The sequence below is a fragment of the Capricornis sumatraensis genome, chromosome 18, assembly GCF_032405125.1.
Source record: "Capricornis sumatraensis isolate serow.1 chromosome 18, serow.2, whole genome shotgun sequence".
NCBI lineage: Eukaryota > Metazoa > Chordata > Mammalia > Artiodactyla > Bovidae > Capricornis > Capricornis sumatraensis.
Genome location: NC_091086.1, coordinates 25,649,378 through 25,674,834, shown reverse-complemented (window position 1 = coordinate 25,674,834; position 25,457 = coordinate 25,649,378). Strand labels below are relative to the sequence as shown.

Below are 25,457 nucleotides of genomic sequence, written 5' to 3'. Positions count from 1 at the left end.
AGGGGGAGTTCCTAATATTAAAATTTATTGGATAGAAAGTAAAAATAGATGCTAAGATTAGAGATAGGTTTTTATCATATTTCACAGCAATGAATTTACAATTTGCTCTTTTAGTAGACTGCAAAGAGACAAGGAATCTGAAAACTCAGACATCTGAAATACCTAAGACAATTTTATATCCCAGAAAGTAGAGAAATTCTAAGACAGTTACTTTTTCCACAAAAAGGGAATGACGTGGAATGTTCAAAGAATAGCTAACCTTTGTACCAGACACCCTTCATTTCTCAAATTCAGAGAAGCAAGTCTACCAAAGAAAAAAACAAACTAGAAAGCTCAAAGGACATGATTCCATAAACTATTAATAAATTTGGACTGTGCATTTGGAAGAAACAATCCAGTTCAGAATGGGGAACAAGCTAACATATGCTCTATCCATATTTTTAAAGCACACAAAAAAGGAGAATTCTCTGCAAATCACTGACCAAAATGGAAACAAAATTACACTATCAAAATGGAAATGATAGGCTAGTATGTGCCCTAGGATATTAAGGAGATGAACCACAGCAGTAATAATAACCCCACCTCTAATTTGCATAAATCACTGCTGCTCATTTCATAATGAAAAACAGGTAAGTTAATCACCAAAAGATTATTAACTGATTTATTCAGAATAAAACACAAGAATAAAAAGCAGAAGCCGATTTGCAGATGTATCATAGAGAAAATGAACACTGGAGGCATAATATAAATATCAGCATCCGTCTGACATCGTGTTGGTGGGAGTACACACACTATGGAGGAAAATTTGGCAATTTACCTAAATAATACACGTGCATATCTTTTCAAATAGCAACTGCTCATTTATGAGTTTATCCTACAGATATACTGGCTTGTATCAAGTGGTGTATTCAAAGTAGTTCATGGAGTACTCTTTATAATAACCAAAGAAAATAATAATAAATAGAATTCAAGATTTACAAATTAAGTGGAAAAAATATAAGGTACAGAAAACCACTTATGTAAGAAAAAGATGATATTATATATGTATACTATATATTAACAAGATATATATTAGTATATATAAAGATACATATTAGTATATATATTAGTACTAATAAAATAAGAGGCTATAACATAAATACATATTATATATATACTATATATATATAGTCCATCTTATTTTTTCTCAAGATATATAGTATCTCTAAAAGAGTACAAAAAGAAACTAGTAATATCTCTCATTTCTGGGGAGAGGAATTATGCTACTAAGTTGAAGGGAGATTTTTCCATATATATATTCTTCTGCAATTCTTGAATTTTTTCCATGTGAATATATTAGTCTTTGATCAAAAGTTAATTTAAATTACAAAAAAAATTAAGGTAGGCAGCATGTATTCTAAGTTACAAACAACTGCTAATCAAAGATAGGCACAGAAGTCATATTGAGCTGAGAAGGTAGAGACAAGGCTTCAGAGTGCTGAAGTAGCTGGAACTATCAGGCAGGGTCCTAGAGAGTTACAGTTACGCAGAGAGAAATTCTTAAAATTCTAAGTGGGAGTACTCCATAAGTCTGTGGCTGACATCTGGGCCATAATTTGCAGGATGAGAACACCTGAGGCTTACCAGCTAACAAATATTACGGAGTGGGAAGAATAGAGATACTAGAGGTCAAGTAATGCTGGAGAAAGAATAATGCCGGACATCACTGGCGCTCAGGTGGTCTAAGAGTGGGAGATTCTGTCAACATTCCATTAACACCTTCAGCTGCCTAAGACACCCGAAGTTTGTACACTCCATAATGAGGGCCTATTCTAAAGTAAGTCCTAGGACTTCTAAAAGGCCTAAAACAAAACCTCTCCTTGCATGTCTCTCTTGCATGTTGAATATTGCCAAGTTGAAGGGGATCAGGAAGCATTTTGGCTTCCAAGAGATTTGCACTGAAAAAGCATAAAACCATGTTTAAGGTGATCAACCAATAATCTGACAAAATGAATTCACATAAGAATAAACATTTTTCCAAAGAAGACAACAGAATCCAAAGGTTCTATAACACATCACCATAAATTTCCCATAGTAGTAGTGTTAATCACTCAGTCATGTCCAACTCTTTACAACCCCATGGACTGTAGCCCACCAGGCTCCTCTGGCCATGGAATTCTCCAGGAAAGGATACTGGAGTAGATTGCCATTTCCTTCTCCAGGGGATCTTCCCAACCCAGGAATTGAACCTGGGTCTCCTGCACTGCAGGCAGATTCTTTACCATCTGAGCCACCAGGGAAGCCCATATTCAATCAAATATCCCATAGTCAATCAAATACCACTAGACAAAGAAATAGGAAAATGTGATACACAGATAACCAAAGAAGTAGTAAATATAAGCAAAATCTAAATGGCCCAGATAGTTGGCCTGACAAAAACTTTATAGTAGCTATTATAGACATTTTCAAAGGATTAAAGAAAAAATTACTCAATGAAATAAAGGAAATATAATGACTAGACAGAAAGAGACGAACCAAATGGAAATCCTAGAACTGAAATGAAAAATTTAGTGGCTGAGCCTAAATAGCTAACTGGAGATGGTTAAAAAAAAAAAAAAAAAGAAAAGAACTTAAAATATGTCAGTAGGAGTCACTCAACCTGGAAAATGAAGATGGAAAAAAAATTAAGAAAATGAACTGAACTTTAGGAATAGGTAGGACAATTTTAAGTAGTCTTACATAAATATAACTGTTATCCCAGCAGGAAAAGATAATGACATGGGTCAGACAAAACACTTAACAGGATAACTGTTGAAAACTTCTCAAATTTTATGAAAAACACTAGCTTCCATATCCAAGAAGTTTAGCAAATCCCCAAAAGTATAATCACATAGAAAACCATAAGCAGGCACTTTGCAGTCAAACTTCAAAAAACAAAAATTTAAAAGAAAATATTTAAGAGCATCCAGAGAAAAGGTATATACTATACTGATACATAGGGGGACAAGGATAAGAATGATCAAAGTCTCATCAAAAACAATGGAGGCTGAAAAAAAAAAAAAAACAGACAAAATGGCATCTTTAAATTGCTAAAAGGAAAAAAAAAAATCTGTTATCTTGGAATTCTGTATCCAGCAAAAATAGTCTTCAAAACTGAAAATGAAATAAAGGCACTTTCAGATCAATAAAAACTAAGAATATTTATCAACAGCAGCTCTACACTGTAAGAAAAGCAGAAGACTGAAGGCAAATGATGCTAGATGGCTATTCGTATCTACAGTAAAGTATACAGAGCATTAGAAACATTAAATCAACCAGTAAATATAAATGAGTGCCTGACGCAAAGAGCCTACTCGTTGGAAAAGACCCTGATGCTGGGAAAGATTGAAGGCAAAAGGAGAAGGGGATAGCAGAGAATGAGATGGTTAGATAGCATCACTGACTCAATGGAAATGAATTTGAAAAAATTCTATGAGATAGAAGACAGAGGACCCTGGCATGCTATCTTCCATGAGGTCACAGTCAGACACGACTTAGCAACTGAACAGAACAGAACACATTGTCTCTTAACAGACCACTGAAAGATCACTAGCTATTACAAGCAAGAACAGTATCACTCTGAGGTGTGGTTTATACACATGTTTAAATAAAAAATATGGCAATAATCACACAAAGAAAAGGGGATGAGTAAATTGAATTTATTGTTATAAGGTTATTACATTTGTAAGGTGCTATTTGTAAACTGTGAAAGGTACAACATTGACTCTAATTAGAGTCTAATGAGTTAAAAGTGCATATTTTTAGCCTTAGGAAAATAAAAAAATTACATATAGACAGACATTTATTCAGAATGATAGAGTATAACTAAAAGCTAAAAATGGCACTCTTAAAAATATTTAACTCAAAGGGGGCAGGAAAGAAGCAACAGAGGAACAAAAATTAAAAGACAAATGAGGGGGAAAACGGTTAAATACCTGATGTTTAGTGGGATTCACTTAACAAATTCATTCAGACAATGAACTGAGAGACACTACAACACTGATGCCTTAAGAAATACAAGTGTTAATAAATATCCCTCCTCATATTAGAAATTTTACAATTGTACAGAGATATATAATAATTATCATATGACAAATACAAAGGATATTATAGTTACCACCAAATACTTCTTATATACTAGAGCTTCTACTAAATTCTTTATAAATATTAACTCATGTATTCCTCACAATCCATATTGAAGGTGTCATATAGCCCCATTTTGTAGATAAAAACTGGATGCAAGCTTTATGAGGGCAATGACCATAAGTGTTATTCATCTTTGTGCTACCATGACTCACTCTTTGCAGAGAGAGCATCTAATTGGTGCTCAAGAAACAACTGTCAAAAATGAATGACTGGATTTTGAAGGACACAATAATTTTCCCTACACCATGCAGAGAACCAGAATTGGAAGCCAGACAGACTTGAGTTCAAAGTCCAAAGTCCTCAGACAATAACCTGAGTGACAATATTCCAGGTGGCTCACAACAGTTCTAGTTTATGACTATTGTCCCACCATCATTACTAATAGGACACTCATTCACTTCTCCCAAAAAAGCAAATCTGAATAATAAAATATATGGTTATGCTAAAATTTCAGAGAAGAAATCTCTGGTTGGAATAATCAGGAAATCTTCATTCAAGAGATGGCCTTTGAAATGAACTTTTTAACAGATGAATGGGATTTGCTAGACAGAGAATAATACTTAAAAGGTAAAAATGATTCTGTAACTTAAAAGAAAACATAACATATGAATGTATAAATAGCTGTGAAATTTGGCATTCCAAGAAATTCTTTATATAAAAATATTTGTCACAGATGTTCATAAGCAATGGATATTGAACGCTTCTCTAATGACTGGAAAACCAAGGGCAATGACACATAAAAACATGTCACTGGACTGAGTGGAAAAACAAGAGCATAGCTCTCTTATTCAATCTTTACGTACAAGTCTTGAAAGGCAGATCTAATAACATTAATTTTCTACATCACCCTAATCTTGAAAGTAAAGGTAAAAAGAGACTGAATGAATTTAAATGAGTGCAAAAAGAGATAAAGTAAACCAAAGTAATTTTCAACTTGGTAAAACAACTTAAGTTTTACTTAAAAAAAAATATCCTGTAATTCAGATACTTCACAAGCAGAAAATTTTCAAGCAAAAAGGAAGGAGATGCCAAGGTATGCATTTAAAGAAGAATGTTCAACAACTAGATCAATTACTATCAGTGTGATTGCTATTATTACAAACTGTTGACTATATACCAGGTACATTATTAGACATCTTGCATAACTAATTTAATACTCACAACAATTCCAAAAGTGCTGTAATCCTCTCTATTATATAGATGCAAAAGCTCATAAAAATGCTAATACTTTTTAATGGTAAAACCTGAATCTATTCTTAGATCTCCCTGATTCCAAGCAGGTGTCTCTCCCTTGTGTCCAGGTCTCATTGCATTAACAATGATACCACAAATACTGAAGGTGAAAAATCAAGCAATGGAAGAAAGTACTTTCCTCTGTCTTGCTAGCTCTGGGAGATAGATCTGTATATCAAATAAATGGCCTTAGCACTTGCAAAGAAAATGCTGAGGGAAATGCAGAAATAGAGCCAAAAAACAAGTTAAATAAGTCTCACTCACCAAGAAAAGATTAATGCTTGGAGAAAATAATGGTTTACAAATATGAAGAGAGTGTAATACTTTGCTCAAGGCACAGACTACAGAGTAATTAAAAGGAAGTGAACATGGTTGAGAACAATGGAAGGAGAATTGTGAGGTGTGTTTGCTATTAGGTGATAAGCTTCTAAACCAGAATCATTTTCTAAGAGATGCAAAAGTGGTTCCTTTGCCTATGGGATGTAAAACAGAACTTGAAAACCTATCTAAGAATATCCCCCCAGTGTAGATGGTTCCTTTCAAATGGTGGGGATTGTGGGAGTAACACCTTATTTGTTTTTCAACTCTGATTACTAAATCTATCTTGAATTTCCTTGAGGTAAGAGGCATTTTAAATCTATTAGAGCTTAAGTCGCTTAAATCTTCCATTTTCCTAAAACACCTGATTTATAGACATAAATGTTTAAATTTTAAGAGAATCTTTGTTAAAAAATTTAGAAAGTTTACACCTCTCACTTTGTTTTTCTTATTCCTAAGTAGAAGTTTAGGTTCATGTTTAGATGTTTCATGATAATGTATATTAGTTAAGTCCTCAACCAAGAATATGAAATGTCTCGACTCTCTTGTCTTAGAAATCTATGAGGGCACATTACTCTCAAGATTTTCTCATAAAAACTGAAGTCCATAAGTCAAACTTACAGACTTCAACTTTTACCAAAAAAAAAAAATCTTGAGGATAATGTGCCCTTATAGACTGCTAAGCCAAGAGAGTCTCCTATGGACTGGGGCTGGGGGTGGGGAGTGGTGCAGGGGGTAGGGGGTGGTGGTGGTGCCAGTGGGAGGAGAAGGTAGGATGAATGGAAAGAGTAACATGGAAATATACACATTGCCATATGTAAAATAGATAGGCAGTGGGAATTTGCTGTATGACTCAGGGAACTCAAACCAGAGCTCTGTGACAACCTAGAGAGGTGGGATGGGTGGGAGGTGAGAGGGAGGGTCAAGAGGCAGGGGACATATGTATACCTATAGGTGATTTTTGTTGATATATGGCAGAAACCAAAACAATATTATAAAGCAGTTATCCTTCAATTAAACATAAATTTTTTAAAACCTGAAGTCCAATATATTATTACAAATTTGAGAATACCTCCTTCTATTTCATTTTATTTCTACTTGAATAAATTAAAGAACTATTTAGGACAAGTTGAGTGTTTTTCCATAGTAAACCTTTTTACAGTTATAAGAAAACGAAAAGACCGATTTCTAATTTTTAAAAGCCTCCAGGTATAATTGGTAGCTTTCAGAATATAACGCTAAGAAATCTACCAAAGCTGGTAGGGAACACAGCAAAACGGAGCATAGCAAAAATGTTACATTAAAAAAAAAAGTAAAGATAGATAAATAATAAAATTTTAAAGAGGCCTGCCATTGTAGCTTTTTTCTTTTTTGTCGGCAAATTCATCTATCAATATACTGAATATTGATAATTTATGAATTAAAGTTTTCTGATTATTCTAAAGCTCTTCCAGGAGAATGCTAATGTATAAAAGCTTCTTGAGAATAACAGCTATAATCCATTGAACTTAAATAGGATCCATTTATTAAGAACCAGAAACATAGCTATATTTGCTCTGAAATTACTAACAATGTCTTACATTCTAAAAATCTATCAATTTTCATTTATTTCCCTGCTCTCTTTCTCTTGAATGTCTTTAAGAAACTAACAAACTTTCTCATACACAAAGCCCTATGCTTTAAATACTTTAGAGCACCATACTTTTATTTTAAAATTAATAATGATAAGCTAAAATTCATGATGCTTTTCAAGTAGACTTCAAAGTATATTTAGATCAAGGTCAAGAATTCATTTAATCCAGCTCTAGCTTCCAAAGGAAATAAAGAGTTGACCAAAATGGTAATAAGGAAGTCTCCTGAGTTCCTCTCCTCCCACAGATACACTGAATATACAGCTACACATGGAGCAATTCCTCCGAAAGAAATCCAGAAACTAGTTAACTCCTATACATCAGATGAATGAGAAAATACCCACATTAAAATAAAAAGGTAAGAAAGGCTGAAACATGTTCTCACTATAAACTCCCTTGATATAGTACCATACAATTGGGAGGAAACCCCCCAACTCCTAGCTTCTCCCTGAGGAGTGAAGGGTTTGAACCACACAACTAGTATCCTAGCTTTTAAAATACCCACCAGAGTATCTGGGGCTCCCAAAACACCCAGCTCTGAAAGCCAATGAGGTTTGCGTCCATGAGACTCACAAGACTAAGGCAAACAAAGAACAAATCCTTAACTGGCACACAGTACTCATCATGGCTGTCCCCTCAGAGGTCAGTGTAGAGGGAACAGGCAAAATCTTCCATCTCCTGGTTTTTCCCCAAAGTTTATCCCAATATTTTAAAAGCTGCTGCCTGAGGGCCGGGATTCTAATTTAGTAGGCACTGGGAGCTAGCTGTACTCCTCCCCAGAAATCAGAGAAGTCAGACAACATCACTCCCCAGCTTTCCCCTCCAGCCCACTCCAAGCAACCAGTATCTCTCTAGAAAGAGCTTGTACACATGTGTGTGCTCCAGCTTGTACACATGTGTGTGCTCTAGTTTTTACACCTGCCACTTAAGAGATAGGACTTAGATTGCTGAGATCTGATAATGAAGAGGCTTCCACTCACCAATCTGACAGAAATTACATGTAGCAAAGAATCAATTCTTAACTGACTATCCCCCCACCCACCACCCATCTAGTGCTCAACACAAAGAGACAAGGCAAAACTGCCTATCTCCTAGTCTTTCTCTGAAAGGAGTTTATATGCATACTTTAAAATCTGTTGCATGAAGTCCAGGTTTCTAATTTAGAAAGCATATAGTGGTTGGCTACAATCTTCTTCAGAGACAGAGGAGCTGATGGACACCTCTTACACCTTCTCCTTTCACTTCACTCCAATAACGAAAATGAATCACCAGTATCTTGCTGGAAGGAGTTTGTGCACATATCTGGCACGTCAGCTTTTCCAATAATTACCCAAGGAATGAGCCCTTGGGTTGCCTGGCTCTAATACCAATGGATCTTTTCATTCACAAGTTCCACAGGATTATAGCAAACAAAGAAAAAAATTTTAATAGACATTGGAGTTATCCTCCACCCCCACAGCTATAAACCCAGGCCCAAAACAAAAAGTTCAGTTCCGCTCGTGTCTGACTCTTTGCGACACCATGGACTGAAGAATGCCAGGCTTCCCTGTCCATCACCAGCTCCCAGAGCTTGCACAAACATGTCCATCAAATCGGTGATGCCACCCAACCATTTCATCCTCTGTCATCCCCGTCTCCTCCAGCCTTCAATCTTTCCCAGCATCAGGGTCTCTTCCAAGGAGTCAGTTCTTGGCATCAGGTGGCCAAAGTATTGGAGTTTCAGCTTCAGCATCAGTCCTTCCAATGACTATTGAGGACTGATTTCCTTTAGGATTGACTGGTTTGATATCCTTGCAGTCCAATGGACTCTCAAGAGTCTTCTCCAACACCACAGTTAAAAAGCAACAATTCTTCAGCACTCAGCTTTCTTCATGGTCCAACTCTCACATCCATACATGACTACTGAAAAAACCATAGCTTTGACTACATGGACCTTTGTTGGCAAAGTAATGCCACTGCTTTTTAATACAGTGTCTAGGTTTGTCAAAGTTTTTCTTCCAAGGAGCAAGTGTCTTTTAATTTCATGGCTGCAGTCACCATCTACAGTGATTTTTGAACCCGAGAAAAAATGTCTGTTACTGTTTCCATTTGTTCCCTATCTATTTGCCATGAAATGATGGGACCAGATGCCATGATCTTAGTTTTCTGAATGTTGAGTTTTAAGTCAGCTTTTTCACTCTCCTCTTTCACTTTCACCAAGAGGCTCTTTAGTTCCTCTTCACTTTCGGCCATAAGGCAGTGTCATCTGCGTATGTGAGGTTATTGATATTTCTCCCAGAAATCGTGATTCCAGCTTGTGCTTCCTCCAGCCCAGCATTTCACATGATGTACTCTTGCAAATAAGTTAAATAAGCAGGATGACAATATACAGCCTGGACATACTCCTTTCCTGACTTGGAAACAGTCTGTTATTCCATGTCCAGTTCTAACTGTTGCTTCTTGACCTGCATACAGATTTCTCAGGAGGAGGGTCAGGCAGTCTGGTATTCCTATCTCTTGAAGAATTTTCCACAGTTTGTTGTGATCCACAGTCAAAGGATTTGGGGCAGTCGGTAAAGCAGAAGTTGATGTTTTTCTGGAATTCTCTCACTTTTTCTATGATCCAGTGGATGTTGGCAATTTGATCTCTGGTTCCTCTGCCTTTTCTAAATCTAACTTGAACATCTGGAAATTCTTGTTTCACGTACTGTTGAAGCCTAGCTTGGAGAATTTTGAGTATTACTTTGCTAGCATGTGAGATGAGTGCAATTGTGCAGTAGTTTGAACATTCTTTGGCATTGCCGTTCTTTGGGATTGGAATGAAAATTGACCTTTTCCAGTCCTGTGGCCACTGCTGAGTTTTCCAGATTTGCTAGCATATTAAGTGCATCACATTCACAGCATCATCTTTTAGGATTTGAAATAGCTCAACTGGAATTCCATCACCTCCACTAGCTTTCTTTCCAAAGGCCCACTTGACTTTGCACTCCAGGATGTCTGGTTCCACGTGAGGGATCACACTATCATGGTTATCTGGGTTATGCGTATTCTTGCCACCTCTTCTTAATATCTTCTGCTTCTGTTAGGTACATACCATTTCTGTCCTTTATTGTGCCCATCTTTGCACGAAATGTTCCCTTGGTATCTCTGATTTTCTTGAAGCGATATCTAGTTTTTCCCATGCTATTGTTTCCTCTATTTCTTTGCATTGATAATTGAGAAAAGCTTTCTATTTCTCCTTGCTATTCTTTGGAACTCTTCATTCAGATGGATATATCTTTTCTTTTCTTATAAAGAATTAATTTCCAAGATATACAAACAGCTTATACCACTCAATACCAGGAAAGCAAACAACCCAATCAAAAAGTAGGAAAGGGACCTGAAGAGACATTTCTCCAAAGAAGACATACAGGTGGCTAACAAGCACCACTCATTATCAGAGAAATTAAAATCAAAACTACAGTGAGATGTCACCTCACACAAGTCAGAATGGCCATCAATAAAAAGGTCTACAAACAATAAATGCCAATGAGAATGTAAATTAATACAGCCATTATGGAAGACAGTATGGAGACTCCTTAAAAAGCTAGGAATAAAACCACCTTATGACCCAGAAATCCCACTCCTAGGCACATACCCTGAGGAAATCAAAACTGAAAAAGACATTATGTACCCCAGTGTTCACTGCAGCACTATTTACAATAGCCAGAACACGGAGGCAACCTATATGTCCATCAACAGATGAATGGACAAAGAAGCTGTGGTACATATTTACAATGGAATACTATTAAGCCATAAAAAGGAATGCATTTGAATCTGATCTAATGAGGTGGATGAAACTAGAGCCCGTTGTATAGAGTGAAGTAAGTCAGAAAGAGACATATAAATATCATATTGACACATATATATGGAATCTGAAGAGATGGCATTGATGAATTTATTTTCAGGGCAGCAATGGAGAAACAGACATACAGAACAAACCTATGCACAAGGTAGGAAGAGAGGAGGGAGAGGGGAGATGTATGGAGAGTAACATAGAAACTTACAATACCATGTGTTAAACAGATAGCCATGGGGATTTGCTGTATGACTCAGGGAACTCAAACAGGGGCTCTGCAACAGACTGACAGGTGGGGTGGGAAGGGAGATGGGAGGGATGTCTGGGAGAGAGGGGACATGGGTGTACATATGCCTGATTCTTATTGATGTATGACAGAAAACCACAAAATTCTGTAAAGCAATTAGCCTTCAATTAAAAATTTTTTAAAAAAACTTAATAAATACAAGAGTACTCCCATAAGACTTTGAATGGATTTTTCAACAGAAACCTTGCAGACCAGAAGTGAGTGGCATAATAAATTCAAAGTGCTGAAAAGAAAAAACTGCCAACCAAAAATACTCTATACAGCTACTGCTGCTGCTGCTAAGTCGCTTCAGTCGTGTCCAACTCTGTGCAACCCCATAGACGGCAGCCCACCAGGCTCCCCCATCCCTGAGATTCTCCAGGCAAGAGTACTGGAGTGGGGTGCCATTGCCTTCTCCACTCTATACAGCAAAGCTGTCTTTCAGAACTGAAGAAGAGACAAAGAGTTTTCCAGACAAACAAAGATGAAGAAGTTTTTCACTACTGGACCAGCACTAAAAGAGTTGTTAAAGGCAATTCTTCAAGCTAAGCAAAGAATACTAATTAGTAACAAGAAACTATATAAAAGCATAAAATTCACTGGTACAAGTAAATGTATCACTAAATTCAGAATGCTTTCATGGTATAATGGTAGTGGGCAAATAACTTATAGTTCTAGGAAGAAGGTTAAAAGACAAAAGTATTAAAAACTGGACACAAAAGTATTTTTAAAATGGATAAAAGATGCAAATTGTGACATAAAAGCATAAAATGTGGACAAAGAAGAGCTTTGGTTTGCATTTGAAATTATCAGCTACAAATAGACAGTCATAAAAATAAAATGCTTTATGTAAATCACATGTAACCACAAAGCAAAAGCCCATGGAAGGTATACAAAAAAGAGAAGGGAATCTAAGAAAATCATCACTACAGAAAATCATCAAATTATAAAAACAGCAAGAGAAGAAGAAATGAACAAAAGAATTACAAAAGAACCAGAAAATATAAACAGAAGGACAATAGAAAGTCACAGCTATCAATAATAACTTTAAGAATAAATGGATTAAATTCTCTAATCAAAAGATACATAATTCCTGAATGGATCTAAAAAACAGAACAAAATATAAGACCTGCTATAAGCTGCCTTCAAAAAATTTAAGGATACATATGAACTAAAAGCAAAGGGATAGAAAAAGATATTCTATGCCAACTGAAACCAAAAGAAAACAAGGATAGCTATATTTATTTAAAAGAAATAGACTTTAAGCCAAAGAGTGTAACAAAAGACAAAGAAGGTCATTATATAATGATAAATGTGTTATTTAATTAAAAGGATATAACAACTATAAATATTTATGAACCCAAAATACGGACACCTAAACATATAAAGTAAATATTAGCAGACCCAAATGGGAAAATAGACAGCAATTCAATAATAGCAAAAGACTTCAATACCCCACTTTCAACACTAGATAGATCATCCAGGCAGAAAATCAACAAGGAAACATTGAACTTAAACCACACGTAAGATCAGATAAACAGACACATACAGAGCATTTCATCCAACAGAAGTAGAGTGCATATTCTTCTTAAGTACACATGGAACATTCTCCAGGATAAATAATACGTCAGGCCACAAAATAAGTTTTAATAAAATTAAGAAGACTGAAATCATACCAAATATCTTTTACTACCATAATGGTATGAAACTAGAAATCAATTATTGACTATGAAAAAGCCTTTGACTGTGTGGATCACAATAAACTGTGGAAAATTCTGAAAGGGATGGGCATACCAGACCACCTGTCCTGCCTCTTGAGAAACCTGTATGCAGGTCAGGAAGCAACAGTTAGAAGTGGACACGGAACAACAGACTGGTTCCAAATAGGAAAAGGAGTACGTCAAGGCTGTATATTGTCACCCTGCTTATTTAACTTCTATGCAGAGTACATCATGAGAAATGCTGGACTGGAAGAAACACAAGCTGGAATCAAGACTGCCGGGAGAAATATCAATAACCTCATATATGCAGATGACACCACCCTTATGGCAGAAAGTGAAGAGGAACTAAAAAGCCTCTTGATGAAAGTGAAAGTGGAGAGTGAAAAAGTTGGCTTTAAGCTCAACATTCAGAAAACGAACATCATGGCATCTGGTACCATGACTTCATGGGAAATAGATGGGGAAACAGTGGAAACAGTGTCAGACTTCATTTTTCTGGGCTCCAAAATCACTGCAGATGGTGATTGCAGCCATGAAATTAAAAGACGCTTACTCCTTGGAAGAAAAGTTATGACCAACTTAGATAGTGTATTCAAGAGCAGAGACATTACTTCACCAACAAAGGTCCGTCTGGTCAAGGCTATGGTTTTTCCAGTGGTCATGTATGGATGTGAGAGTTGGACTGTCAAGAAAGCTGAGTGCTGAAGAATTGATGCGTTTGAACTGTGGTGGTGGAGAAGACTGTTGAGAGTCCCTTGGACTGCAAGGAGATCCAACCAGTCCATTCTGAAGGAGCTCAGCCCTGGGATTTCTTTGAAGGGAATGATGCTGAAGCTGAAACTCCAGTACTTTGGCCACCTCATGCGAAGAGTTGACTCATTGGAAAAGACTTTGATGCTGGGAGGGAAGAGGATGACAGAGGATGAGATGGCTGGATGGCATCACTGACTCGATGGACGTGAGTCTGAGTGAACTCCCGGAGTTGGTGATGGACAGGGAGGCCTGGCGTGCTGCGATTCATGGGGTCGCAAAGAGTCAGACACGACTGAGTGACTGAACTGAACTGAACTGAGAAATCAATTACAAGAAGAAAACTGGAAAATTCACAGTAGAGATTAAACAGCATGATCATGAAGAACCACCAATGTATCAAAGAAAAAGTCAAAAGATCAAAATGTATCTTTAAACAAATGAAAATGTAAATGCCAACATACCAAAACATTGGGGATGCAGCAATAACTCTCCAAGAGGGAGAGTTAAAAATGATTATAATTAGGGAGAATAAACAGCTCAAATAAGCAACCTAACTTTACGTTTAAAGGAACTGGGAACAATAACAAAATAAGCCCAAAGATAGCTGCTGCTGCTGCTGCTAAGTCGCTTCAGTCGTGTCCGACTCTGTACGACCCCATAGACAGAAGCCCACCATTCCTCTGTCCCTGGATTTCTCCAGGCAAGAACACTGGAGTGGGTTGCCATTTCTTTCTCCTATGCATGAAAGTGAAAAGTGAAAGTGAAGTCACTCAGTCATGTTCGACTCTTAGCAACCCCATGGACTGCAGCCTACCAGGCTCCTCCATCCATGGGATTTTCCAGGCAAGAGTACTGGAGTGGGAGGCCATTGCCTTCTCCAGCAGAAGGAAGGAAATAACAAAGATCAGGCCAGAAATACATAGACACTAAAAGACAACAGAGAAGATCAATAAAACTAAGAGCTAATTCTTTGAAAAGATAAGCAAAATTGACAAGACTCTCTAAAAAAAGAAAGAGGACTCAAACAAATAAAATCAGAAACTAAAGAGAGTATAGTGCATTGATACTGCAGAAATACAACAGATTATAAAAGACTACTATGAATAATTAAATGCTAGCAAATTGGACAACTTATAAGTGAAAGTGAAGTCGCTCAGTCGTGTCCGACTCTTTGCAACCCCGTGGACTGTAGCCCACCAAGCTCCTCTGTCCATGGGATTCTCCAGGCAAGAATACTGGAGTGGGTTGCCATTTATACAATCTATCAAGACTGAATCATGGGAGACAGGTTCAGGATTAGGGGGACACATGTACACCTGTGGCCAATTCACACTGCTGTATGGCAAAAACCATCATATTATTATAAAGAAATTATCTTCCAATTAAAATAAATTAATTTTTAAAAAAGACTGAATTGTGATGAATGGAAAATCAGAACAGATCGATTTCTTGTAAGGAGATTGAATCAGTAATATTTAAAACCTCACAACAAACAAAAGTCCAAGACCAGATGGCTTCACTGGTGAATTCCATCAAACATTTAAGGAAGTACTAGTATCAACACTTCTCAAACTCTTCTGAAAAATAGAAAGGAACACTTTCAAACTCAATCTACCTGGCCAACATAACTCTGATACGAAAGCCAGACAAGGATATTATAAGGAAAAAAATTAAAGATCAGGATCATTGAGGAATATAGATGCAAAAAAAAGTCCACAACAAAATACTAATTAGAGTGTCATCAAATTTAACAATATATTAAAAGTATCATATACTATGATCAAGTAGGAAATATTTCAGTAATGTAAGAAAATGGCTCAACATCTACAAGTCAATGTAAGAAATAATATGATCATCTCAACAGTTGCAAAAAAGCATTTGACAAAATTCAACAGCTTTAACATAATAAATAACCTCAACAAACTGCATACAGGTGGAACGTGCCTCAACATAATGAAACATATATATGACAAGCCCACAATTAATATTATACTTAATGGTGAAACACTAAAGCTTTTTCTATAAGATCAGGACCAAGACAAGGATGCCCACCCAAAAAAAAAAAAAAAAAAAGGATGCCCACCCTTACTGCTTTTATTCCACATGGTGCCAGAAGTCAAGAAAAAGAAATAAAAGGAAATCAAATCAGAAAGAAAGAAGCAAAATTGTCCTTGTTTAAAGAAACATGATATTATATATAGAAAATCTATAAAGACTCCACCAAAAAACAAACCATTACAATTAATAAGTAATTTCAATAAAATTGTGGATACAAAATCAACATACAAAAATCAGTTGTATTTCTAAAGATCAACTGTCAGAAAGATGAATTAAGAAAACAATCCCACTTATAATATCATTAAAAAGGAATAAAATACTTAGGAATAAATGTATCAAAGGGAGTGAAAGAGTTGTACACTGAAAACTAAGACATTGACAGAAGATAGTAAAGAGGACACAAATAAATAGAAAGACATTCTATGTTCACAGATTAGGAGAATTAATATTGTTTAAATGTCTGCATTAATCAAAGCATCTATCTACAGATTTAGTAAAATTCCTATCAAAATTCCTATCAAAACTTTCACAGAAAATACTAAAATTGAGTTGTAAAATGTATCTGAAACCATAAAGACCCTGAATAGCCTCAGAAAGAAGAACAAAACTGGAAGCATCATAATTCCTGATTTCAAACTATATTACAAAGTTATGGAAATCAAAGCTGTATGATACTGGTGTAAAAACAGACATCTAGACCAATGGAAAAGAGTTGGAAGCCAGAAATAAACTCATACATATAAAGTCAATTAATTTTCACCAGGGAGTCAAAAATATACAAAGGTCAAAATACAGTTTCTTTCATAAATGTCATTGAGAAAACTGTACAGCCGCATGCAGAAGAATGAAACTAGACTCTTACATTACACAGTACACAATATCTTACACAAAAATCAACTCAAAATGGACTAAAGACCTAAACATGAGACCTGAAACCATAAAACACCTGAAACAAAACATGAGAGGTAAGTCCCTGATACTGATCCTAGTGATGACTTTTTAAATTTGATATCAAAAGCAAAGGCATCAAAGTAAAAAATAATAATAAGCATGTAAAAGTCTTCTGCACAGCAAAGGAAATCATCAACAAAAGGAAAAGGCAGCCTATGAAAAGGGAGAAAGTGTTTGCAAACAACATATCCAATAAAGGGTTAATATCCAAAATATACAAGGAACTCATACAACTCAACAGCAAAAAAAGCAAATAACCTAAATTAAAAATGAGGAAAGGAGGGACTTCTCTGGCAGTTCAGTGGTTAAGACTCCACACTTCCAATATAAGGGGAAATAGGTTCAATCCCTGCTCAGGGAACTAGATTCCACATGTCATGGGCAGCACAGCCAAAAAAAAAAACCCCAAAGCCCTAAATAAACATCTTTCAAAAGAAGACTTACAAATGGCCAATGTGTACATGAAAAGATTTCAGCATCTCTTGTCATCAGGCTAATGTAAATTAAACCAAAATGAGATATAATTTCACATATGTTAGAATGTCTGTTATCAAAAAGACAAGAAATAATGCTGACAAGAATGTGGAGGGGAGGGAACACTTGTAACACTGTTGGTAGGAATGTAAAATGATATATCCACTTTTTGAAGATTCTTCAAAAAATCAAAATAGAACTATTTTTTGATCCAGCAATCCCACTTCTGAGTAAATACCTGAAGGAAATGAAATTAGTATCTCAAAGAAATACCTATACTCATGCCAGCATTATTTACAATAGTATAAAAACAACCCAGTACCTGTCAGCAGATATGTGGACAAAGAAAATGTGGTAATAATAATAAAATATTACTTAGCCTTAAGACAAGAAGGAAACCTTATCATTTGCAACAACATGGATCAACTTGGAGAATACCACGCTAAGTAAAATAAGCCAGACAGAGAAAGACAAATATTGTATGGTGTCATTTATAATGGAACATTTTTTTAAGTTGAACTCATAGAAACAAAGTATAAAGTTGGTGGCTGTGGGGGGGAAATAGGAAGGGGCTGGTAAAAGAGTATAAACTCAAAGTTATAAGATGAATAGGTTCTGAGGATTTAGTATTTAACATGATGACTATAGTTGACAACACTGTATTGTATAATTACAATTTGCTAAGAGGATAGAACTTAAACATTGTCATCAAAAAATAGAAAAGGAAGAAAAGAGGTAAAGATGTGAAGTGACAGATATACCAATTAATATTCAATGGAGAAGAACCCCTTCGTAATGTATATCAAATCATCACATTGTAAACTCTAAATATCTGATACTTCACTTATCAATTATACCTCAAAAAAAAAAAAAAAAAAGCTAGGGGAGAAAAGGAAATTGGAAAATACCCATACATTCCAAGTCCTTCTGTACTGAAGTCTGTTTGCTTACTGCCTAAGCTACTTGCTTAGGTGGTAATTAATATTCATACATGTTTAGGAGCAATAAGAGTCTTCCCAGGCCACCAGGATGTCATTTAGCTCACTGAAGCATACTAAACACTACCCACAGAACTCACACTGTTTCTAGAAGTACCAAATTAGATTCAACAAGGTAACAGGCTAAATGATGGGGAAAATCCAGCATGGGTTTTAAAAGCACAGATATTTCACACCTTTCCCCCAGGAATCTCTGCTAATTATCACTTTACCTAAAAGAAGCAGGCAACTGGAAGAATAATATCATGATCATTGTGCAAAGAATATGCTATAATATAGTAAAGAAAGAGGGACAGGGAAGAGAGAGAGAAAAAGTCAGGTTTAGAGACAGGGGTCTTGATTCATATTCTGATTTAACCACTCTAGTATGTGTGACCTCAACACAATCACTTCACCTCTCTGCTTTATCTGGTTTTTGCAATGGCTGAACATATGTGAACCCATCTTAAACTGTAGTTTGGCCCATTGGAGATGCTCAGTAAACACTGGTTGAGTACAAGTTTTGGAATCAGACAAATGAGACTCAAGTCCCAATTCTGATGTTTAGTAACTGTCTGGTGTTGGCAGATCACTTAACCTGTCTACATTTCTTCACCTATAAGCCTTTTAGGCTTAATGTGAGAATGAAATAGGTACTGTATAAGCTGTGTGGCATAATGCCTTTCATAAAGCATTTAGTAAAGGATATTATTATTATTTTACACTGAATCCAGACAATAAGGAAAGCTAAGCAGTCAGTTTGTGATGTCACTGAAAACTGATGGTGGATAGACTCCCTAAGTCTGTTCCCCAAATTTTTCTGACTTTTGTTAAGAAACTGCTGGAAGCCTTTCCCACTGTGACTTGCATGCAGATCTTGAATATACTTAATACATTTGGGGTTTTATGTTAATTTACACTTATATTAATACCTTTTCTTTTAGCATAAATTCAGAGAGAATATGTAAACTGAGAATAGTCTTCATATCTTTAGTATCCATTATGGAAATCCAGTTACCTCTGCTTCCAGGATAGAAATCTTAGAGCATTTCTTTCCAGCTCATAAAAAAAACTTTTGTTTCCTTACCAACCCTGTTACAGATATTTTATGCTCAGGAGGCATGGAAGCTATGATAAATTTACATTTCTACTTTGCCATTTCTACTTCTTCCAAATGAAGACTGCCCTTGCTATGAGGATAAAAGCCATAAACTAGTCTCATCAAGAAGCTACCTCTTCTGTGATTGACATCAGGCAACTGTGAGAGCATGCAGGCACTATCCAAGAATGAAATGAAATGGCCCTCACTAACTACTAGGATATTTCACACCTGTTTCATATAAGATATTAGTGCTCCTTTCACCCTATAAATGTAACAAATTTTAAAAGGCCTTCAGGTATCACTTGATTTGTTCCAATACACCAGACAATTCACATTAAAATCATTTTAATGCAATCATTATAGGAAAGTCACTAAACAAAGCTTTATCCATATTGCACATCAGAGAATTCACACTTGAAAAAAAATAAGAAGAATGAAACAAGGAAAAGGAGTATAATTAGGACACAAAAAAATGAGAAAGAAGCTGAGAAAAGTGTTTAGAAATGCCTTTTCTGTCAACCTTATGTAAAACAACACCACCCCTTACCCACAGCATCTAAACCCTTTCTCTGTTTTATTCTCCTTCATGGTATTACTCCACCTGACATTTGTAATTTTTTAGCTAACTTATTTATAGTATCAGTTCAATTCAGTTCAGTCACTCAGTCATGTCCAGTTCTTTGTGATCCCATGGACTGTAGCACGCCAGGCTTCCCTGTCCATCACCAACTCCTGGAGCTTGCTCAAACTCATGTCTATTGAGTCAGTGATGCCATCCAACCATCTCATCTTCTGTCGTCCCCTTCTCCTCCTGTCTTCAACCTTGCCCAGCATTACAGTCTTTTCCAGTGAGTTGCTTCCATCAGGTAGCCAAAGTATTGGAGTTTCAGCTTCAGCATCAGTCCTTCCAATGAATATTCAGGACTGACTTCCTTTAGGATGGACTGGTTGGATCTCCTTGCAGTCCAAGGGACTCTTAAGAGTCTTCTCCAACACCACAGTTCAAAAGTATCAATTCTTCGGCGCTCAGCTTTCTTTATAGTCCAACTCTCACATCCATACATGACTACTGGAAAAACCATAGCTTTATTTATAGTATGCTGTCCCCTTAAGAATGCAAACTCCATAAGGGCAAGATTTCATGCCTATTTTGTTCATTGACTGTACCTCCCTCAGTGCCTAGGACAGAATCTGACATAGAGTGTGCATTCAACAAATATGTGTGTGGAAGGAATAGGGACCATTAGCTGAGTAACCTGAGTTGGCCTTCACCAGACTGAAAATTGAGACTTCTAGTCAGTTCCCAGAGAGACATTAGGAAAAACAGGAAAAGCTTCCTTTTGATAATCACCACTTTCTCACAGTTTCAGAGGTTCAAAAGTAGGTAATGGTGCAAAAAGGGAAATGACATGTCAGGAAAGATGCTTGATTGTACCCATGATAAAACAACTAAAAGAGCCATGAGGCAGTATATTTTTCCTATCAGAGTAGCACTCAGTGTTGTTGGGCAGGGGGCGGGGAGCGGGAGGTGCGGATGGGAGAAGCAGTAACACTGGACACTGTTATAAAGGGAGATTGGTGCAACTTTTATGGCAAAAAATTGCTTTCATCTAATAATTCTATTCTTAAGACTTTGTCCTGCAGATATACTTGCACATGTGTGCACTGTGGGAAACAGGGAAACATCTTAAAAAACCTAAATGTCCACTAGGAGGGAACTAGCTGTATGATACAACATATAAGCAAGAGAACACCATACATTCTTTAAAAAAAATAAGATAGCCCAATATATTCCACCTGCCAAACATGTTTTTGAATTTGCAGACTGCTTATGGCAGAAAGTGAAGAGGAACTAAAAAGCCTCTTGATGAAAGTGAAAGTGGAGAGTGAAAAAGTTGGCTTAAAGCTCAACACTCAGAAAACGAAGATCATGGCATCTGGTCCCATCACTTCATGGGAAATAGATGGGGAAACTGTCAGACTTCATTTTTGGGGGCTCCAAAATCACTGTAGATGGTGATTGCAGCCATGAAATTAAAAGACGCTTACTCCTTGGAAGAAAAGTTATGACCAACTTAGATAGTATATTCAAAAGCAGAGACATTACTTTGCTGACTAAGGTCCATCTAGTCAAGGCTATGGTTTTTCCTGTGCTCATGTATGGATGTGAGAGTTGGACTGTGAAGAAGGCTGAGCACCAAAGAATTGATGCCTTTGAACTGTGGTGTTGGAGAAGACTCTTGAGAGTCCCTTGGACTGCAAGGAGATCCAACCAGTCCATTCTGAAGGAGCTCAGCCCTGGGATTTCCTTGGAGGGAATGATGCTGAAGCTGAAACTCCAGTACTTTGGCCACATCATGTGAAGAGTTGACTCATTGGAAAAGGCTCTGATGCTGGGAGGGATTGGGGGCAGGAGGAGAAGGGGACGACAGAGGATGAGATGGCTGGATGGCATCACTGACTCGACGGACGTGAGTCTGAGTCAACTCCGGGAGTTGGTGATGGACAGGGAGGCCTGGCGTGCTGCGATTCATGGAGTCGCAAAGTGTCGGACATGACTGAGTGACTGAACTATAGTAGTTTAACTAGGGAACACTGTTTTTACTCAAGTAGCAAAGCTTTTATAACTGTGAAACTATCTGGTGATACAGTGAGAAAGAATTCGCATGCCAGTGCAGAAGACACAGGAGACACGGGTTTCATCCCTGGGTCAGAAAGATCCCCTGGAGTAGGAAATGGCAACCCACTCCAGTATTCTTGCCTGAGAAATCCCATGGACAGAGGAGCCTGGCAGGCTACAGTCCATGGGATCGCAAAGAGTCAGGGCATGACTGAGTATGCTCACAGCACAGCCAGAGGCATCTCAGAAAACTAACACAAATTGACTGCAGATGGTGGACATGAACTCAACTTCATTTCCAGTAATTTTAAATATAGTGTGTTTTATTCATTCCAGATCCATTCCAAGATACTTGTCCATGAAGGCTTCTTCCTGGGCCTCTAGGGCATACTGCCTGACCAGCACCCCCAGAGCCTTAGTCTCAGGGAGCAGTAAAGGAACCAGTCATCCTACCCCCAATGGCATCAGACTTTTGCAGCGAGTCAGGAAAAGTGGTATCTAAGGATGTAGGGATTGATCATGAAATCTTATGAAGCCCACCAGCTAAATGTGGAAAAGGATGCCCACATCATCTACTCAACTGTTTGAGTCAGAAACCTAAGGGTCATACCAGATTGTTCTTTCTCTTCCCCTACAACAGTTCATCAACAAAACCTATTAAACTGATAGAAAACAGATACTACATTTGATCTTAGCCAAAAGGACAAGAAGCAAGAAACCGGCAACTGGAGACATATGGAATTTGTTGGAACATTAAAAAGTGATTCAGAATGACTAAATATCCCAGACAAGCAGAGAAATACCTCATATGATCCCCCACTGAATGCCTTATTTCAAAGAGACCCAAGGATCTTACAAGTTATTCTGCTCATACACAGCCCCTGCTCCAGACTCATTTTGCTTCCTGCCTATATGGGCACAGATGGATTTAAGAGACTGTGCCTGTGACTCGAGTCTGGGTGTGGGAAGGAGGGGTTACCTCTAGCAGTTGGGTGTCTCTACTTGTAGCCCCATCACCACTCCTACTGCTATCTTCATAACCTCATAAAATAAAAACAAAACATGTCAACCTTAAATAAATAAATAAAAGCAAAAAGAAATCTTGTCTACTCTAGTTTCAAAATAAATCTCCACTCCCTTCCTCCATTACCTACATATGAGATGCCAGGGGTCCCTAATTATTCTCTTTCTTTTCATTCACTTTCCCACTGCTTTGTACCCAAAATTTCTCTGACTTTTACTCAAGAATCCACTAGTAACACAAGAGCAATAATAAAATACAGACTAAGTACAATGGTTTAAAAAAAACAGAGAGAGAGGGTAATCAGCTCTGCCTAAGGAGATCAGGGAAGGTTTCACAGAGCAGAAGATCCTTTGATCATTTCTTGGAGGACAAACAGCAATTTTCCACATGGATGACGTGCGTAGGGGAGAGCACTTCGGCAGAAGGAATAGCAAGTTCAAAGGCACTGAGGCGTGAATCAGCAAACTGTTTAGTAAATTCCAAGTAGTTCAGGATGAGAGGGGAGCTGGAAGGATGTAGGACGCAGGTAAGAAAGGTAAGTAAAGTTCACCCATGGAGAGCCTGCTCCTGAAAGGCCATTTTGAGGAATCTGAGCTCCTTCATGGAGTGCAGTGGTTTTCAATGCTTTGGGGTCATAAATCTTTAAAATCTAGTGAAACCATGAACCATATTCTCCAGAAAAAGAGGGACAAAAAGCACATTCACCAAAATAATGTATACAGTGTCCACAAACACTCTGAAGCCCAGAAACAGCTTAGAATTTAGGCTTAAAATCCTGGTATAGGCAATGTACCCATTTTCAGTTTTTTTTTTTTTTTGTAATGGTTGGAAGTACATATAACAATAGGCTTCCCAGGTGGTGCTAATGGTAAAGAACCCATCTATCAATGCAGGAGACATAAGAGACACAGATTCAATCCCTGGGTCAGAAAGATCCCCTGGAGAAGGAAATGGCAGCCCACTCCAGTACACTTGCTTGGAGAATCCCATGGACAGAGAAGCCTGGTGGGCTACAGTCCATAGGGTTGTAAAGAGTTAAACATGACTGAGGTAACTTAGCACAGCACGGCACATATACAACAATCAGGAGAGTAATATTATACAATTTATGTTTTAGACCAATGGCCAGTTCTCTTGTGAACAGGTTATAAGCAAGTGAGATAAACGGTGGAGATGCAATAAGACACAATGGCAACCCTCTGGTTAGGAGATGATGAGAGAAATAGCCAAGAAATTTTTGGAAAGATGAGTGATTCAAGCTATCAAATATTTAAATGCATTACAGCAGTCAAGATAACATGATGACCAAATAAGAGGTAGAGAAATCAATGAAAAATATAGAAAATCTAAAAACAGAATTTTGTATTTTTTTCAAGGTAAAACTTGAAAAGGATACATTATTCAGTAAATCATTGTCAGGACAAGTGGAAAATTTTCTGGAAAAGATACAAACTTAAATCCCCACATTGCTATACAACAAAATAAATTCCAGATGGATCATGATCTAAATATGAAATAAAGAAACCAAGAAAATGTAAGAAAAGTGTATCTAATTCTGAGGTGGGGAAGTCCTTTCCAAACACAACAGAAAGTCCTTTCTAAACACAAAGGCAGAAACTTTAAAAGGAAAACAGGCAAAGATTCAACTACATGCCCAAACTTTTCTCATGTAAAAACTTACCAAGGGAAAAAAGTCAAAAGATGACTAACGAAATGGGGAAAATATTTACATTATAGAAGACTCATAGCCAAATGAATATTATTTGTGCTATATAAAGAATTTCAATAAAATTAATTGAAAAATAAGCATCCCAAAAGAAAGAAAAGCAAAGATATTAATGGGCAATTTATAAAGGAAAAAATGTCTAACTTCATTAGTATTTTAAGAAACGCAATAAAACCACAGTGAGGTACCATTTCCCTTATATCAGATTGGCAAGGTTTTTATTTAAAAACAATACAGTTTAAGATACTGGAAAATATGCCTTCTCATGCACCACTGGTAGGAAAATAAATAGAAGGAGGAAAAACCTTCTGGATGGCAATTTGACAAAAAGAATCAAACCTTTATAAGCAAATAGACTATTTAGTCTACCAGCTCTCCTTCTAGAAATATATCCTAAGAAAATATTTTGTTTTAGTGACAAGGAAATACATACCAATTTTTACTATAGCAAATAATTTAAATTTGATTGGATAGGTGGATGCCATCTAACTAACTATATAAAACTATTAAAAAAGTATGTTGTAGAAAAATATTTAGAGGAGCAAACTGATGTGCACATCAGTTTGTTAAGTGGAAAAATAAAAACAAAAGCAAGTTATAAA

At 36.8% G+C, this 25,457-nt stretch overlaps 1 pseudogene; it reads right to left on the bottom strand.

The window, feature by feature from the left end:
• Nucleotides 1–22,659: 22,659 nt before the first annotated feature.
• On the bottom strand, nt 22,660–22,820 carry LOC138094744 (U2 spliceosomal RNA; annotated as a pseudogene).
• Between the last annotated feature and the right edge of the window lie 2,637 nt (nt 22,821–25,457).